Raw genomic sequence first — 19,462 nt, forward strand, 5'->3', positions numbered from 1 at the left:
GCTCTCAGAGGTGCAGAACCTCAGGTCCAGCGGGACCTACGAGGCCAAAGATGTTGAGCCTGCCCAGGAGTTGCCCTGGACTCCACAGGAACACAGCGTGCTCAGGGGCCTGGGGGCCATGGTGCATATGGGACCACAGTCATGCTTCAGACATGGGCAGCTCTGTTTTTGTGACACTTGGAATGCTGCAGTTTGGATCTGAAATGTCCCCAGAGTTCCCCGTGCTGAAGGGCTGGCTACTGGCTTGTGACGCTTTCAGAGGGTAGTAGAACCCTTGGGAGGTGAGGTAGAGGAAGTTAGGTCACTGGCATGTGGCGGGGATGGTGTCTTCTTCTGCTTCCTGGCCACTGTGATGTTTGTGAACTTTCTCCCCGGCATGTCCCTGCCTTGGATTGTACTGCCACAAGGCCCAAGCACCAGGACCAATGGCCACAAACCAAAACTTTTCCAAGTACGAGCCCAAAGGAATCATTCTCTTCTTTTTATTACAAGTTCATTCATTCACTCATTCATTCATTCATTCATTCATTCATTCATTCAGTGTGTATGGTGGGGGACACTATACACAATGAATGAATGAATGAATGAATGAATGAAGAATGAATGAATTTGATGATATGGCGCATGTGTGGAGGTCAGAGGACATGCAGGAGTTGGTTCTCTCCTCCTACCACATGGGTCCTGGGGGTTGAACTCAGGCTTTGTGGCTTGGCTGCAAGCACCCTTTATCTGCTTGGCTCTCTTGCCTCAGTTATCTCAGGCATTTTGTCCCGGTGACAGAAAGCTAATGGAAGTACATTTTAAAAACAGTAGGAGACCTGGTAAAGCAGCATTGCTGGCCCCAAAGCACATTTTTAGCATAGATGCTTGCATTAGTCAGGGTTCTTTGGAGATGAGCCAGCAGAATGAATATTTATTACCACAGGGGATTTATTAGGTTAGCTTGCACAATAGGAGCCGGGTAGTCCCACGTGGCTGTCTGCCGGCTGAGAACCCAGAGCTGCTGCGTCCACACAGCCAGCGGGATGACTCAGCAGTCCCCCACTGGTGCTGAAGGCCTGGAGGATTCCTGGAGGGTCAGCCATCTTCAGTCCACGCTGGACAGCGAGGTTCTGATGTCAGTGAGGAGTGGCTGTGTGGCAGAGGCAGAAACAGGGTAAATGCACTCACCAGCAAGAAACGAAAGTGGGCAGGCAAAAGCAGCCTGCTTTCTTCGGACCTCTTCATCGCTGGTGAATCACCCCTGGGCAGTGCTGCCCATTCTGGGGGCAAGTCTTCTCGCTCAGTTAATCCTTCCTGGAAATGCCCTCACAGAATCTCCCAGAGGAGTGTCTTAGTTGATTCCAGATCCTATCATACTGATAATCACGACTAAGCATCGCAAGGGCTATCCGTAGATACAAACATTTCAAGCCACACAGCACAATACCTTCACGTAGTCACAGCTGACTCCACAGGTGCTCCAAGGTGACAGGAGCCTGGTGGGCAGAGCGGACTTCAATTCCTCCTGGAAGGTGGGTGTGACCCTAGGTCCCGATCCATCGGATTGACTGTCACCAGAAACTTCTCTGTGACCTGCTGTGATCACCCCGAGGGAGTGGGAGCTGGAAGCTCCCTTGACACATGGTGAGGGAGTCCACTCTGCAGCGACCAGCTCAGACACACAGGGGTTCAGGACCATGGCCTGTTCTTATTCTTTCTGTTGTTTTTTTCTTTCTCCTCCCCCTCTGCTCACTGTCCTCTCCTGTCATTTCCTCTGTCTCCTTCCCTCTGTCTGTCATCCATCTCCCAGGCTCTGAGAAGCAGGACCTTTTGTCACTCCACAGCCTGGCCTCTGATGACAGAAGTCGAAGAGAATTCTGGGTCAGACCTCTTCTCCACCCAGGCCAGCTCCATCCCAGGTGGAGCAAGACCTTCCCTGGCACGGATGCCTGTGGGTGTTCTCTGCCTTCAGCAGTGGAGGGCACTGGTGTTGGTGCCTCAGTGGGGCTTACACAGCTTGAGCAAGCCATAGTCACCCCAGCAGCCCCCCCACCCCCCGCAGGTCTGCCGCACTATGACGGGGAGCATTCTGCAGAAGTGATGTCTTCCTTGATCTCCTTTCTATCCGCTTGCTCTTTTACTCAAGACTCTGGGAACAAGGATGCCCATGTACATCAGAGTTTGTCCTCTTAGTGGGCCAAGGCCCGGCCCTTCTAATGTTGGGGTTGCCAAAGGTGCGAGGGTGTCACTGTCGGGGCCAGCTGAGGGTGAAGGCATGCCTCTGAGGCAGGGTGGCGGGTGCGGCCTGGCTCGGCTGCACCAACGTGGTGTTTAAACATTTATTTTTAGTGGCCGCTAGTTAAATAGCAGCCTTCCTTTTGGTGGGAGCAATCTTGAAAAGTAAAAATAAATCGGATTTCTGCCTTGCCACTCATCACACCAGAGCTTGTTGGGTGGACTCGCGGGCTCAGCACCCCGCATCTCTAGGCTACATGCTGTGTTAGAAGATGGGGGAGCTGTGGCGGAGACAGGTACAGGGGGTCCACGGCTCCCAGCTGTGTCCTGTTGCAGAGACCAGCTCATGCTTCAAGATGGGCTCCCTTAGCCAGTTCCAGCCCGAGCTGGCTTTGGGAGATAGGAACAAGTGATCCCCATTTTTCCTGTGTTAGAGGGTGTGACCTGCATGGCTGGAGTTTGGATAATCCCTGGTAGGTCTTGGGGGGTACTTCCCCAAGGCCCTCAGTGGGACTTTCTGTCTGCTCACTGCTGATGCTGGCATCCCCAATGGGGAGTGCTGTCCTCAGGTCCAAGTTGCACTTCTCAAAGGATGAGGGTAAAGGCCGGGCTGCTTCAGGATGGGGATGTCTGGAGGGGAACCACCACTTTGTTGTTGGGCTGCCTCAGGCCATGCCAGCATCTCCGTGAGTAACTGCTGCCCCAAGTCAACACACTTTTCAGGTGTGAAAACTGACTCAGTGGAGGTAAGTCCCTGTCCCCAGCCCAGAGCTGGTGAGGAAATATGGCTCCAATCCAGAGCTGGTGTTTCTACCCTCTACAGACCACCTCTGTGTAAAAGGTGCGGAGGAGGGAGCTTGTCCTCTTCCATCTCCTCTGATATGTGAAGACACCACATGGGTCTGTCTTCTCTGGAGGAACAGCAACCAGACACCATTTCAGAATTGAACACTAGACCCTTGCCAGACACCGGGCCACTTTGATCTTGGATGTCCATCCCCGGAACTGTGAGGAAATAGGTTTCTCTGTGTTAAATTACCCAGGTTAAAGTATTTTGTTAGACTTATCTGAACAATTTTAGATATCCTCTCTGGGAAGCAATTTCCTAATCTGTAAAATGGGTCCATGAGGTAACACATATCGTCTATGTTAGATTCTCTCTCTCTCTCTCTCTCTCTCTCTCTGTGTGTGTGTGTGTGTGTGTGTGTATGTCTATTCTGGATCAAACTACACCTGAGCACCGCAGGGATCCCAAGGGTGGGATCCCTTGCACCCCACTGTATCCTTCCCTTTTTACTTATGCATATATATATATACATATATATATATGATTATGCCGATATATATATATATATATATATATATATATATATATATATATATATATATATATATATAGAGAGAGAGAGAGAGAGAGAGAGAGAGAGAGAGAGAGAGAGACCATTTTCATTACCAAGCCAGAATGGCAACAACATTAAGGACCATGTTGTAACTGCTAGTTCTGCCTCTCTGAGAGAGTAAGCTGCATGATCACAGTGGGGACCAAGCTGAGGCCGAATGACAGCAATTGCAACTGTTTGTCCTTTGTCTCCCGGGGACAGTGGGAAGCAACAGCTCCCCAGTTCCTGCAGGAGAATCTTGGTCCGCTGACCCTGCATAGGGTGGGGGTTGGGGGGCTGTTGGTGGGCACTTCCTCTGGGCCTCATTCCTCACTGTGGATGCCCCATGGAGCTGCAGCTGTAGGAGAACCTTTGCATAAACCACAGGCAGGGCCAAACTCAGGCGGAGTCTCAGGTCTCTTTCGGCAGCCGATGATGTATGGATTATTAGTAAAGAAGACGTAGGATGTAGGATGTAGGATGTCTGTACCCAGACCCGTGCTGGGAGCACAGTGTGAGCGACAGACAGTGTCCATCCCCTCAGAGTCCGTCCCCTCAGAGCTCTGCTCCACCAGAATGGCTGAAGCCTTCACTTTCCCGGGAAAGATCTTGGCTCCAGGCCCCTGGACTGGGTGGGTGCAGAGCCTTCACCTTGCCAAGCCAGGAAAACAGCAGCGCGGCTTTTTCTTCTTCAGCATCATGGCTGAGCTGGTCCAGCTATCTTTTTAACTTCTCTGCTGTAAGAGAGGGCCGTGAAACAGCCAAGCAGCAGACCGAGGCCCTGGACTGAGCCATACCTGAAACTTTCTGCTCATACATACATCTCAGTTCCGTCAACCTCTAAGTCCCTGCTGGGCGATTTGCATCTTGACTCAAGGATCATTCCCTTTTTCTTCTCTTCAGTGCTGGGGAAGTCAGCTCAGGGTCTGGGGCATGCTAAGAGGAACACACAGCATGCGAACCTTTACCCATCTCCCTGCTGCTGTTGGGCCAAGCCCTAGGTTAGGTGCTGGGGACCAAGGACAGGTGACACCCTCAACTATACTGCAGGACAGATGTGAGACAAAGCGACCTATGGTGTCGATTGTTGTGGGAGAGGCGGGCCTGTGGGGGAACGGTGCAGGGCTCTCCAGAGGAGGTGAGTGAGGTTTTTCAGAGAGCTGGTGGAAACCGGTGGAGAGAGCCTACGTGGCTGATGAGTACCAGTGTGTGAAAAATAATACCGAAAGCAGAAAAACTCTGTGCGCAAGCCTCTCGGCTGCTGCAGGGGCCCCAGGCCAGCCCTTCGGCCTGGAGTGCTGGCAGGAAGAGGCTTGGGGGAGACACAGGAAGACACTTGTGGCTGAGAGCATCGGGAGAAAGGAGGGGGCAGAGCCATTCCATTCCAGCCCCGGTGGTAAAGAAATGGCTTTCTTTTTGCCCGACCGCGTCTTCCCACGCCTGGGGAGGGAACAGATTCGTGCTGTGTTTTACTGATGCCTTGCTTGGGCCAAGCAGAGCCTGAGCAGTCTGACGTGCCCACAGCTGGCCTGGCTCTACCCATACTACAACTGCTGTCTTGTTGGCCCTGCCTGGGCCCCGGCCTCTGCACCCAGCCAGAGAAACTTGGCTGGGCTGCAGTTTTCAAAATAAAGTGGTTTTCATTTCATAGTCACCAGAGAGGTTACAAAAGAGAACCCGGGCTGGTGCTTCTCATATTATTTATGCAATTCTCCCCCGTTTCCCCCGTCCCGAAGGCGAATCACAAAGGGGTCTTTGTTCTCTGTAAGTTCAAAGTCAGCTCCTCCAAGGGGAAACTTGTGCGGGATTGCAAGCAGGAGGCTGGATTTTACAACGCCTGGCTGTCAGAGCAGAAATATGGTCCGCAGCAGGGTTCCTGCAGGCCACGGGGCTGCAGAAGCCAGGTCTCTGGATTTCCAGTGTGAACTGGGTGGATGGGGCACCGGGTTGGGGCAGGAGGCAGACACTCACTTCATCCTGCAAGGGCCCCAGTGCACCCTGTCCAAGAGCCTTGATTTGCCCACCTTCAGAGCCTGGCTTTTGTTGACTGGACTCAATCAGAGGAGCCTGCTCAGTTCTTCAGAATGGCTCACATCAGGCGGGCAGGGCTCAGCGTTCCATACCCTAGCTTGTGCTTTTAAATGTCTGATAGTTTGAATAGCTAGGCATTGGTGTAAGAAAAAGACAGTTTAGACAAGCCAGACCTGGTCATCTAGGCTTGTAATCTTAGTACATTTTTGGGAGGCAGAGGTGGGAAGATACTAAGTGTAAGGACAGCCTGAACTATAGAGTGAGTTCCCAGTCAGTCTTGGAAACTCAGCAAGACCATGTTTCAAAACAAACAATAAACATGGCTCAGTGGTAGAGAACTTGCCTAGCTTGTACAAGGCCCTAGGTTCAGTCCCCAGTACTGCCAAACAAACAAATAAAACCAGTTAAAGCAGGAGCTTGCCAATGCCTAGCTTCTGACCTTTGTGTGATCCCAGGCCCTAGAGGATTGTAAGAATCTGGGACTCAGTCAAAGCCTCAGGATCCTGTGCAGCCTTGAGCAGGGCGGCCAGCCTGCCCCAGTCCAGACTGTTCCTCTGGGCAGCAGGGTCCTGATGGGAGGAAAACCCCAGCTAAAGGTCCACAGTGCACAGGGGCACAGAAGCCGCCCCACCCTGGGCACCTCCTGCTTGTTAGAGCCATCCTTGCACCACGGACAGATGGGAAAGCTCCCCTGGAGTGCCGAGCACCCCCTCACCCCCTGCCAAGCACTGCTATTAAGAGAAGGTATGGCAGGGACTCACAAAACAAACAGCAAAAAGCAATTCTAAGAACATGATGCTCACATTCCCAAGAGGTGGGGTGGGGCAGGTGGTTTTTGGTCTTTCAATGGGTTTTGGGTTTGGGATAGTTGTCATTGTTTAGAAGGGTTGGTTACAAGTTGCTGTTAATGGTCAGGAAAACGTCTAAACAAAGGAGATTAGATTTAAGGTTCTTGTTTGGAAAAAAGAAGATATAGATAAGAGGTAGATTATTGAATCTACTCTGAAAAAAAAAGATATAGAAATGATAGAATAAAGGGTAGATTATTGAATCTACTCTGAAAAAAAGGGAGGATATGGATAAGATATAGATAAAAATATAGATTATTGAATCTACTTTTAAAAGACAACTACTAGCTTTAAATACTTTACATTGGATTGGATTTTTATATATTGTATACAAATTATATATATTGAGATTGATATTGTTAGAAAATGCTGTATGTATATTTCTAATCTTGTTCAGGATATTGTACCTATACAGTTCATTTAATTTGCTAATCCTTGAATATTATTATTACCAACTATTAGGATATAAAGAAATGAAAGTTATTAGAAATTACAATTGAACTTGTAGTCATATTAGGTATGTTTTCAAGGTCAAGCAGAGATATATTTTAGATAGACAGGTCATCTTCAAGCCCTTCAGAGATCTACAGAATATGGCATTTAAAATGTTTTAATAACTTAGAATTTTTTCTTTTTTTATGACTATGAGACATCTGTTCCTGGCAGCACCAATCTACTTCGGAGAAGATATGGGCATTGAAGAAACTGCATATGGAGTTAACTTTCATTGTGGCAAAAGTTAGCCACTGGGCAACAGAATGCCTTCGCATTGACTGCTGACAGTATGCTATCCAAAATGGACAAACAAGACACAAAACAAAGGACTACCAATCCTTGCCAATACAAGTGTGGTTGCGACTTTAGCAACAGGCATCCTCTGAGGCCAGGACAATATGGCACCATTGCTGAAGTGGCTTTGCAATCTGGAAAAGGTACAGTGCCCCTTTCTTCAAAGACAGCTGAACAGGCAATGGACCGATGGCTTCTGGTGTGCAGTGGAACAGTAGCTGAAACAGTTATTCTTGAAAGAGTAACTAGGCTGATGGAGTCTAACCTCTCAATGGTAGACTGGAATTTAATAAAAGAGATGAAGCCATTCACAAGCTGAGAAGAATAGGCAGCTGAATTCCAAAAACACCAGCAATTTCCAGAATTTAAAAACCTGAATCATGACAGGACACTAGTGGAATTCAGGTTTATCTGGTACATGGAATATTCACACTGAGTGTGAGGTCGAGCTGTAGGCCTTGTGTACATGCTACTTCACAAATGAGTCTGTCAGATGCGCTAAGCCTGTAGACTGAAGATGATGCCCCAATGTGCAGAGAAGCCTTGGGTGACAGTCCAGGCAGCTGGCTGTTTCTGTCAACTCACATTTTTTTGGAAGTCGCTTGTTTGTACTTCCTGTTTACTAGGTAATATTATTTCCTTCTTGGGTCTCTGAGGGAGTTGAAGATTAGATAGTTGTAGTTACAGTTTTCCTTGTTAAGAAATTTCAGAAAAGGGCTGGACTGTGGTGGTGCATGCCTTTAATCCCAGCACTCTGGAGGCAGAGCCAGGTGGATCTCTGTGAGTTTGAGGCCAGCCTGGTCTACAAAGCAAGATCCAGGGCAGGCACCAAAACACCACAGAGAAACCCTGTCTCGGAAAAAAAAGAAAGAAATTTCAGAAAAGAAACTCACTAAGGAAGTGTAAAGTATATAATAGACATCATAGGATAGGTTTTTTTTTTTTGTTGGTAATACAAGGTAGAAAGTGAATTAGGTTTATTTTGGACTCACCAAAATAGGATAGATAATGGAATATTTTCTCTAAATTTGTCAAATGAAAATGGACTAGACATTGTTGATGTATTTATTGCTTGTATATATTGTATATAGTTATTGTATTTATTGTATATAGTTTTTCTTATTTTAGTTATAACTTTTAAATTTTTTAAAATTTTTATTAGACAATTCACTTTCTACCTACTAGGAAACAGCAAGCCATTAAGTAAACACAAAAGTCAGGCAGTGATATAGCACACGCCCTTTATCCAATCACTTGGCAGGCAGTCTCTGTGTGTTCAAGGCCACACTAGGGAACAGAGCCAAGCGTGGTGACACACGCCTTTAATCCCAGTACAAACCAAAGAGACCTGGAGGTCTGTACAGACAGACAGGGACAAGGAAGTGAGGGAGCTGGGCTAAGAGAGCCGATGAGAAGGCAGAACAGCGAGGCAATAAAGGCGTGGGTAGACAGGAAGTAGCTCACCTTTTGAGAGATGCAGAGCTGGTGAGGTTGGCTGGTGGCTCTCACTATTTCCCTGATCTCTAAGGTTTGCACCCCTATAGTTGGCTCAGTGTTTTTTATTTAATAAGACCATTTAGCAATTCGTCTACACTGGGGACCTGGGCTCCTCTTTTACGGAAGCCAAAGATGAGTGTGTGTGCATCTTCAGGGTGATGCTGAGACAAGGCAGAAGACCAAGAGTGGAGCTGGAGGGGTGTGGGAAAGACCAGAGCTGCCCTCCTCCCTCCATCCCTGCAAAGAGACACAGCTGTCCCTGGCAGATGTGGAGAGTAGCTGGAGGGGAAGGGAGAAGCTGTGGCTGGCTCATAGGAAGCTGGGACATCTCAGAGGTTTCCTCAGACCGGCCCCAGGCTTCCCAGTCATCCCAGAGCATTGATCGCAGAGCACTGCAGAGCAGAAGCCAGGCCGAGATGCGGGTTCCTGGCAAGGTCTCCCCCCACCCCCCACAGATTTCTCAGAAACAGCCTTTCCTGTGGCTACCAAACTGTGGGCAAGTTCTGGGGACCGGAGGTCTCTCTCGCCACCACTGCTGCTGGTGGTTGAACTCGCTGATAAGCATCTGTCAGGGACTGGGACGTTTGCGGCCCTGAAGACGTTTGGCACAGTCAGAGCTCATTCTATGAAAAGTGCCACTCAGGGGTGTGGCTCCTGCTCACGCCATTTTACTTGGAAATAAATATTTCTGGAACACTGGCTTCTGTGTCGCCAGAAAGGCCACTGTGGAAATGTGGTCCCCGTGACCTCAGGCTGGTCATCTCAGCTGTTATGCACTATGGGATGCTGCAGGCTACCTAGGCCCACCAATCCAATGTGGTCCTCTACAATGCAAGACAAAGCCCGATTCTGCCCATTTCACACACAGGGGAACTGAGGCCCCCAATGTAACACAAATTGTGTGAAGGACAGTCACATACAGCATCATATCACAGGGAGTCTGCTGTGTATCACACACACACACACACACACACACACACACACACACACACACACACTGCCTATATTACCTTGTTTGGTCTGCACACCATATGGACATGGTAGGAGTGATGGTCCATAGTCAGCTTGATAGGAACACTCATCTAGAAGGGTTGGTGGGGACATTTCCTACAAGCATTAATTGAGGGAGAAGACCCTTTCCTAGAGTGGGAGAGTGGGTGGCCCTTTCCAGGGGTTCTAAACACTGGTTCTAAAGAGGTCCAAGGAAGGGGCTGGAGAGATGGCTCAGAGGTTAAGAGCACTGGCTGTTCTTCTAGAGGTCCTGAGTTCAATTCCCAGCCCCACATGGTGGCTCACACCCATCTGTAATGAGATCTGGTGCCCTCTTCTGGCCTGCAGACATATGTGCAGGCAGATCACTGTACACATAATAAATAAATAAATCTTAAAAAAAAAAAAAAAAAAAAAAAAGACGTTCAAGGAAAAGACAGTGTTGCTTGGCTGTCCCAATCAATTCTTGTTGGTGGGTACAGCTAGCTGCTCCCTTTGCTGTGAGCACTGTCCTTCTTGACATAGACCATAGCCCGTCCTATTTTCCACTGTGGACTAAAGACCAGCACCTCTCTCGGAAACTCTCAGGCCTGCAGTGCCAGACTGGTACTGCCAAGTCATCCAACTACCTGGTTCTCAGCCCCTTCAGTGTGCAGGTGACCACAGCTGGAGCACTCATCTCCTAGTGTGTAAGCCATTCTAGAAAATTCCCTTCTGTAACATACACTCTATTAGTTCTACCTCTCCAGAGAGCCCTGCCTGGTAGAGATGGGGTATTCAGAATGGTTCTAGAGAAAACAGAATTGTAAGGATGAATCTGAGTTTGGTGGTACCTGGAGCTGGCTCTCCAACTCCACTAATCTTGAAGTCTTCTGGTAGCGTGGCAAGCACTGGAAATTCATGCTATGAGCCATTGTGAGAAATACGTGAAATAATCACGTCTAATACTCCCCAGTCACCTCTTCTGCCACTCAACGAATTCAGTGTCTCTACACAGAGACCTTTCGAACATTTCTGGAAACTAAGAACGCAATGATGCTGGCTGGTTGCCTCCAGCATCCACTGCCAAAGTAACAAAGGACAAGCTTTAGTTTAGAGCTAAAAAAAAAAAAATCATGTAATCAACCTACAGGTTTCTGAGTGTGGCCTGGAAGAGATCTTCTCTCCGGCAGCCACAGGACTCGATCAATTTGCTGAAAACCAAACCGAAGCCCTCACTGGACAATTGGCTGTGTCAAATGCAACCTTAAGCTGGTGGTGGTGGTGGCAGCGGTGGTGGCGGCGGCGGCGGCGGCGGCGGCGGCGGCAGCGGTGGCGGCGGCAGCGGCAGCAGCAGCAGCAGCGGCAGCGCACACCTTTAATCCCAGTACTTGGGAGGCAGAGCCAGGCGTATCTCTGTGAGTTCGAGGCCAGCCTGGTCTACAGAGCGAGATCCAAGACAGGCCTCAAAACTATACAGAGAAACCCTGTCTCGAAAAACCAAAAAAAAAAAAAAAAAAAAAAAAAAAAAAAAAAAAAGCAACCTTTAGTCTTAGCTCTGGAAGGGGTGGACAGTTCAAATGAGGGCACTGTGGCTACATATAGTGGCACATACCTTTAATCCCAAAACTTGGAAGGCAGAGGCAAGAGGTTCTCTCTGAGTCTGAGGCCAGCCAAGTCTACTTAACAAGTTCCAGGCTAGCCAGGGCTACATGGTGGTGTCCTGTTTATTTTATTTATTTATTTATTTTTTTGATGAAGTGAGGGCACTAATTGGAAAGGAGAGGAACTATAGATCACGGCATATAGAAACTTGAGTGGACCATGGAGTGGAGAGCCTGGATTTGATGCTGCAGCTCACACTGTTAAAAAAGACGTTCCAGGAGCTTCTTTGATTGGTTAGGTGTAGTATTTGTCAAAAGATGACCTGATGTGAATGATCTAATGTGTCCGATACCCCTTGGTTTAGCTGATGAAGAGATTTAAAAGCTCGGATTGAGATGTTGGAGTGGCTTTGCCATGATCCTCCACAAGCACAGGGCCCAGAAGCCACACTCTTTTCTTCACTACTACTGGCCAGAACCAGATTTGTGGGGCAGAAACCAGCGCAGCTGGGAAGCTCTGTCACTTCCCAGTGTGTCGGGGCTTAGAGTGGAAGTTGCGGCTGCTCAACTGGATGACTGAAAAGCAACGGCGCTGATAGGATCCTTGGCAAGAGCCAAGCCTCCAAAGGCAAGGTGAGGGTACTTACTGCAATGGCCAGCGCAAGCCAGGCAAGCCTGACAATGTCTGCCTCATGGAGCCCTTCGGCACCGGCTAGTTAATCGTGGTGTTCCCAACAGGGGGACAGATAGGAAGCCTAACAAGTTCTTCCTCTATGTGCTTAAGCATAACAAATGGACAAAAGGCTACCTTGAATCTCAGCACAGAGAACCATGGCTCTGCAACCAATTTCCAGATGAGCCAGTTTCCAGACCCACGACGCCTTGAGTGAAGAGGATGGCATGTCCCCTTGAGGAAGACCCTGGCCGCAGTACCGAACACTTCTACTGTTAATCTTTCTCCCACCTTTCACCAAAGGGACCTAGGCCTTTTTACCAGGAGAAGTGTACGTGGGGGAAAATGAAATAATCAGACCTCTCTGGGCCTACTAGATACTGGCTCTGAGTTGACTGGGAGACACCGGACAGCACTATGGCCCTCCAGTAGGGGGCACATAAGCAGGCTTGCGGAAGTCAGAGGGTAATGCAGTTTTACCTAAATCTGACTCACTGTGGGCTCAGTGTGAAGCCAACCTCGCTCATCCTATGGTTATTTCTCCGGTCCCAGATTGCACGGTTGGAGGAGGTACACTTTGGAGTTGAAAATTTCTGCACTGTGGTCTCATGGGCTTACGTTCTGCTGGCCCAAAGCCTTGGTTCCAAATTGGAGAAGTGCTTTTGCCTGGAGACAGGACAAACGCTCCTTGAACTGGAAGCTCAGACTTCTCCTTGAATACTTTTGGTCCCTGATATCCTTGAGTCAACAGGCTAAGAATGACAGTGTTAGAAGGGGTGATTGATCCAGACTGTTTGGGGGTGGGTGGTGGGGTCTTTGCTTCTCCGCAATGGAAGCAAGGAGGAATATGTCTAGAGTGTTTGAGTTCTTGCAGTGATTCTCAACCTTCCGAATGCTGTGACCCTTTAATACAGTTCCTCATGTTGTGGTGACCCCCAACCATGAAATTATTTTCATTACTATTTTGTAAGTGTAATTTTGCTACTGTTATGGATTATAATGCAAATATCTGTGTTTTCCAATGGTCTCAGGTGACCTCTGTGAAAGGGTCATTCAACCCGCAAAGGGTTGTGGCCCACAGGTTGAAAACCTCTGCTTTCGGGCCTCTCTCAGTGTTACCATGTCCTGTGATTCAAGTCAATGACAAGCTACAACTCAATCCAGGCAGTATGACAAAGGGCATGTGATTTTTTTTTTCTTTTTAGGGGGGCCTGCTGCCCGGCTCCCAAATAAATCACACATGAAGGCTTCTTCTTAATTATAAATGCTCGGCCTTAGCTTGGCTTGTTTCTAGCCAGCTTTCCTTAACTTTAAATTATCCCATCTATCTTTTGCTTCTGGGCTTTTCCTTTTCTGTATACCTTTCTTTCTTACTTTGTTCCTGGTTGTGTAGCTGGGTGGCTGGCCCCTGATGTCCTTCTCTTTCTTCTCTCTTATTCCTTGATCTCTTTATCCCAGATTTCTCCTTCTATTTCTTCTCTGTGCCTGTCAGCCTGTTTATCCTTTCCCCTGCCTTGCCATTGGCCATTCAGCTCTTTATGAGATCATCAGGTGTTTTAGGTAGGTGAAGTCACACAGCAGAGTTAAACAAGTGCAACATAAACAAAAGTAACACACTTTAAAATAATATTCCCCAACAGGCATGGATCCTTCAGGGATGAGGATGTGAGTCACCCTCCCAGGTAAAGAACTGAGGCCTGCTGAGGTACTTGCTGAGGGTGGAGTAAATACAGAATTATGGCTAGTAGAGGAAGGTTTTGTTGGCTTTAAATACCAACTGTGGCCACGTAACCAGTTATAGAAAGGAGGATTGATGCTGACATGAGAGTTTCTGGACCACTTCATTAACAATGTATCTGTACACACAGATATGTACACCTTTATTAAAAGAGGTTTTCTGTTATCTCCTGTTCTTCTACCGTTTTATATACTATCAACTGAGATCATATCAATAGTTAAGTGTTATTAAATCCGTATTATGTTTAAGTCAAGGCATACTAGAAAACCAAGCATTCCTCGAGGAATGTTCCAGATGGAGAATTAGTGGGTTTGGTTGTACATGGGATAGCTGTATCATGCTAGGTAGAACATGCTTTTGCTGTTGCTGACATCTGGAAATTGAGCCTGCCATGAAACGATGTTGGGTATCAGATTGATGGGGTGGACATTTGATGGTGAATCCTACTGTTATCTTGATAAGATCCAGAATTACTGTGACATGCATTTGAGCATTCTGAGGAGCATTCCTGGAAGGATGAACTGTGAGGAGAAACCACTTCCTTAGGGTGGGCAGCACCTTCTGAGAGACACAGAGGAAGAGATTCAAGGGAAGGGCCTCGTTGCTCCCTTCCTGCCTTTCGCTCCTTGCTGGCGAGTGTATCTATTCTGTGGCTGCTGCTGAAGCTGTCACAGGGTCATCTGCCACTGACATCAGACTCCGGCTTCTTCAGCCTCCTGACAGAATGACCATATACTGTCCAGGGACCTGCCAGGCATCAGTACTGAAGTGGGACTGCTGAGGCATCCACTTTCAGGGACTGAGGAGAAGCTACTGGGTTCTCAGCCTCCCGTTCTGCAGACTACGACTGTTGGGGTACCCAGCTCCAATTATACGAGCAGTTCTAGAAAATCCCCTTCTCTTTCTCTCTGTCTGTCTGTATGTCTCTCTTCTGTGTGTGCTTGTGTGCTTGTGTGTGTGTGTGTGTGTGTGTGTGTGTGTGTGTGTGTGTGTATTCTAAACCACTAGGTGCAGTGTGTCCCAGGTATCAGAGCTTCTCAGAGTCCCTCAAAGCCTTCTGTGACAGCCTGTTTGGAAAGTCACAGCTCAAAATGGCATCTTTTCACCCCCTGGAAAGCCAAGGCAGCCAGCCTATGCTCCTGCCCCACACTCCAGCTCTGCCCAGCCTTGGGAACAAAGGCAGGGGACTTTGGCCAATTGTGCTGAAGGAGGTGAATTAGGCCTGGCTCAGCCTTGGCCTCCATGTATCTTCTCTTGGATTGGGACAGCTGCTCAGAGTGACTCCCAATGTTTCTGGCTAACTGGCTGGATTCATGCTCAGGGCTCCAGCTTCCTGACCACCCAGTGGTGGATGGATGCCACAGTCTAGGCACCTGCATCCCAGTCTGGATCTGGCCAGTTATTTATTTGTGCAGTTGTATGTATTTGGTAGTCTGGCCACCTGTGTGGGTCTCTCTGGGTAAGGGCCTGATCTATGACCTCCATCTGCACCATCCCAGGCACCTAGGACAATGCCTAGTCCTCAGGTGCTACATGATCCAGTGAATGTGGAGGTGGACCCCCCCCCCCCCAAACACACACACTAGGCAGGAGATGTCACAGCTGACTTGAGGCTGAGTCATCCATCACCCTCAGTGAGGAAGCCACTCCTGGGAGCCCCTGGGCTCAGTGCGCTAAGACAAAAAACCCGTAAGAAAAGCCTCCTGCTAGCCCAGGGGCTAGGGAGAGCCTGTGGGTGAGGAGGAGCTGGCAGACTTTGGACAGTGCCTGGCTCAGAGGATTCAGACACATTTTATTTAGACCATTGTATGCCCCCCAAACTGCCCCAGGCCACATTCCTGAGGACAGGGTGTATGGGTCCAGTGCATGCCGCCTTTGCTGGGGCAGAAACCTCCCAACCTGAACATGCCATGCTCTGCTTTGTAAGCTGTGCCTTGAAGTGGGCCATCCACAATCCACCCCGTTCACATTGCCCCGGAGGCTAGGGCTGAGCCTCACATAGATCCATTTGGAGTGGGCCGCTCTGTTGTGGAATATTATTTGAACTGCATAAAGGTGTGTTACATTTGTTCCGGCTGCTTTTGGTAGAATGCATAGACGTGTTACATTTGTTTGGTTAAATAAAATTAACCTGGGGTCATGAGGCTGAGTCAGCAACTAGCTGACAGGAAGTGGTAGGGAGGAGCTAAGTGTAACGAGGGATCTTTTGTGGGGGTTGAGCCGAAGGATAGACCCTTTGTCGGGAGACAGGAGCAAGGAGAGAAAGTTAGCTACTTGCTATTCAGCCTCTCTAAGCTAGCAGGATTTGACCTCAACCTTTGAGTCCTGAGTTCTATAGAAGGCTAGAGATTTAGATAAAGTTTCCTTTATCGGTCGTGATAGAGCTGGTGCCTGAGGGAACAGAACTCTTGCCTGGCTGCAGCCCATGACGCTGAACCATTGCTGGTGGCTGCCCAGTTACAATTGCTGCCTGGGACAACGGTTGCTTAAGGTACAGCCGCTGTACTGAATGGAAACCAACACAGCTCAGGTAGGTGTTCGAGCTGGACATAGGCACCCTTGGCTGATCTGCCAGGGCCAAGACTGTAACCATTCCCCTTACCCCTCTCGTTCTGGTAGGGGCAAGGACGGCTGGGCAAGAGGCTTCCCCTAAAACTCTGTCCCTAAAACTCTCCAAGCCCGTGTTTTAAAAGCGTGTGAACTTTTCAAGGCTCCAATGTCCAGATTCTTACCAACAACATTCAAGGCTCTGGGGTGGTCCAGTCTGTAATAGCCTCAAGGGAATGGGCTTTCTTCCATCGCTGTGATGCTGGATCATGCTTCTGTCTGCTCGTGTTAGTGGCCAGCAAAAGATAGTTTAATGACACATGGAATCATCAGGCTGGGGTTACTGAGGAGGGGATGGTCTCAGAAAAGTCAGGGCATCTGGTTATTCCTGGAGGAAGACGAGGTGGTGGTTTGGGATGATCACAGAGGATGGGGATGGGGGACGACGGGGTGCATTCTAGGCTGGTGCAAAGGGGTTGTTACAAGGCCAAAGTCAGAAACAGGTGTGTACACCCAGAAACACTTGGGCCAGCTGATCGCCCCAAGGAGAGCCCCAAATACTACATTAGGGAATTGGAATACTAGGCTGAAGACAAATCTGTCCTACTGGTTAGGGTCCAGTAAACATTTACAAAAGGTCACAGTTAGCAGACTTTCCACATCCTGCAGTCTCAGCACTGGCCGCCTTCCGCCAGCACCCATGGGAGCTGTGGGGGCCTCCGGGCAGCTGCTGCAGAGCCCTAGCGCCTCCCTCGAAGCTCCGGACACTTCCAAGCTGTTCCTGTATCTTGGCTGTCACTCAATGATCTCGGCCAGGATGGAGATAAACCCACCACCAAATCCGGAGTCCCTAGGGCCACAGCACCTGGCCAGCCTAGGCTACAAAGAATCTTAGATCTTTGTTCTGGGTCCCCCGTCCCTGGTCCAGGAGGAGCTGGCTCCTTCAAGTTGCTCCCGCCCCTCTCCCGCCCAGGCCTGGCTGAAAAGACTCACTTCATGAGGTCATTGAGACAAGGCTGGAATGCTGTGGTCTTGCTTTGCAAGAGTTTAGGAGGAATGTGATAGACTATGTTTATTTGGGGAACTGTGAGTCCCGGTGTAAATAAATAGCGACACTCTCTCCATACGCGGTGTCCTCTTAGCGTGTCTCTAGCATGTGCCTCCACGAGGAGGCTGTGTTTGTTACACTTTTGTGCAAGTGTTTCCACTCCTGACTTCTCCGGGAAGCACTTGGAGCCAACTGATTAAAAAGTGCACCAACAATGTCACCGTGTCTCATGATGTGCCCGAGGGACTCCTTTGATTGCTGTCCGTTGTCGGGCTGCTGCGTAGGCAGCAAATGTCAGGAAGGAGGAAGAAAACGCAAAAGGTCCCATGTAACTCAGGCTGGCTTCAAATGAGCTATATAGCTGAGTGTGTCCTTGAACTCTTGATGTCTCCACGTCCCAAGTGCTGGGTTTACAGGAAAATCCCACCATGGCCAGCCCAGAGCAAGCTCTTGATGAGAGTGTGGGTCTCATAACAAAACACTTTTGGGGCTGTGGATGTCTGTGGGGAGAGACTCAATGGAGGAGCAAGGAATTCTAATTTAAAATAGAGGCCATCACTCAACCCCTGTCAGAGAAGCTTCTTCTTGCAGAAGATGGGAATTAACACAGAGACCCACACAGGACAATGCAGAGAGTGAGAGACGTCGGGGCACTCTGTCCTAAATGGGATGTCTTTGTTATACTCCTCCCCTCAGGGCTCAGGGATCTGTGCAGAAGAGGAGGCAGAAAGATTGTAAGAGCCAGCGGTGGTGGAGGACACCGAGGAAACAGTGTCCTCCAGACACAACAGGACTGATGTACATGTGAACTCACGGAGACCGTGGCAGCAGACTCAAGATCTACAACAGATTCCAGATGGGGTCCCAGCACTGAGATCGGGAGTAGACACAGGGTCCCACCCCTAACCCAGAAGCTGTCTACAATTGATAGACACTGTGGAAAGGAAATCCATGTTCTCCAGTGGAGTCTCTCTAGGTCTAGCAACCACACTCCAGGGCAGGTCCCATGCCAAGGAACAGTGGGGCAACACAAAACAAATTCAGTGGGTTTTGTTTTTGTTTTTGTTTTGACTCTTTGTTTCATTTTGCTTTGTTTTGGCAATTTGGTTTTTTTTTTGTCTTGCTGGTCTTTTGCTTGTTTTGATTTTTGCCTTTGTGTTTTTTCTTTTCTTTTTGTGTTTCCTTTTATTTTTGAGAGGAAGAACATAACATTGGGGAGATAAGGAGTTGGGGATGATCTTGGAGGGGTTGAGGGAGGGGAAAACATTATTAAATTGTATTGTATGAAAAGTTTTAAATAAAGAATAACTAAACTAGAATCAAAATAGCGTGCGGCACAAGTGTGGTGGCACACAGCTGTGAACCCAGGACCTGGGGGACGGAGGCAGTTCAAGGGCATTCTCACGGACAAAGGTTCAAAGCCAGGCTAGGGGGCACATGAGACCCTGTTTCAAAACCCAAACCAAAAATATCAGAAAAAAAATCCCATCTTTCATATCCTGATAATGGTGTGTGTGTGTGTGTGTGTGAGAGAGAGAGAGAGAGAGAGAGAGAGAGGGTATGTGTGTGGTGTGTGTGTGTGTATGAGTGTGTATGTGTGCATGTGTGTTGTGTGTGTGTATGTGTGAGTGTGAGTGTGTGAGTGTGAGTGTGTGTGTGTGTGTGTGTGTGTGTGTGTGTGTGTATTTGTACATTTATGGTTGTCCCTTGGCATCCATGAGGGATTGGTACCAGGATTTCTCTTCAGATACCAAAGTGTATGGATGTTTATCTGTAGTGTAAAATGGCGTGCTGGTTGCATGGAATCTGTACCCATCCTCTAGTGCACTCCACGCCACCTCTACACCATGTCTGATGCTCAGCACATGGGTGCTGCCTAAGTATTCATGCTGCACTGTGCAGGGAACAGTGATGGTGGGAAAAATTGGTATATGTTCTGGATAAACACAATTTCCTTTATAAGATATTTTTGGTTAGTAGTTGATTGAATCTGTAGGTACAGATTGTAGTTGTCATCAATTACATTTGTAGTATGTATTACATTTGGAATACAATGGCGTCACTTGGAATTCCCTCCCCCACATCATTAAGAAGCCTTGGTGGAACTCAGGCACTGCTGTCT

The 19,462-nt window shown here is 48.6% G+C and overlaps 1 long non-coding RNA gene across 1 annotated transcript; it reads right to left on the minus strand.

The window, feature by feature from the left end:
• Nucleotides 1-912: 912 nt before the first annotated feature.
• Nucleotides 913-13,504, minus strand: LOC143272052 (uncharacterized). The gene is made up of 2 exons (XR_013049436.1): nt 13,382-13,504; nt 913-1,132 (listed from the first exon to the last, which is right to left on the minus strand). It is a non-coding gene; the product is annotated as an uncharacterized LOC143272052 (long non-coding RNA).
• Nucleotides 13,505-19,462: the final 5,958 nt, after the last annotated feature.

Source organism: Peromyscus maniculatus, chromosome 1 (genome assembly GCF_049852395.1).
Source record: "Peromyscus maniculatus bairdii isolate BWxNUB_F1_BW_parent chromosome 1, HU_Pman_BW_mat_3.1, whole genome shotgun sequence".
Lineage (NCBI taxonomy): Eukaryota > Metazoa > Chordata > Mammalia > Rodentia > Cricetidae > Peromyscus > Peromyscus maniculatus.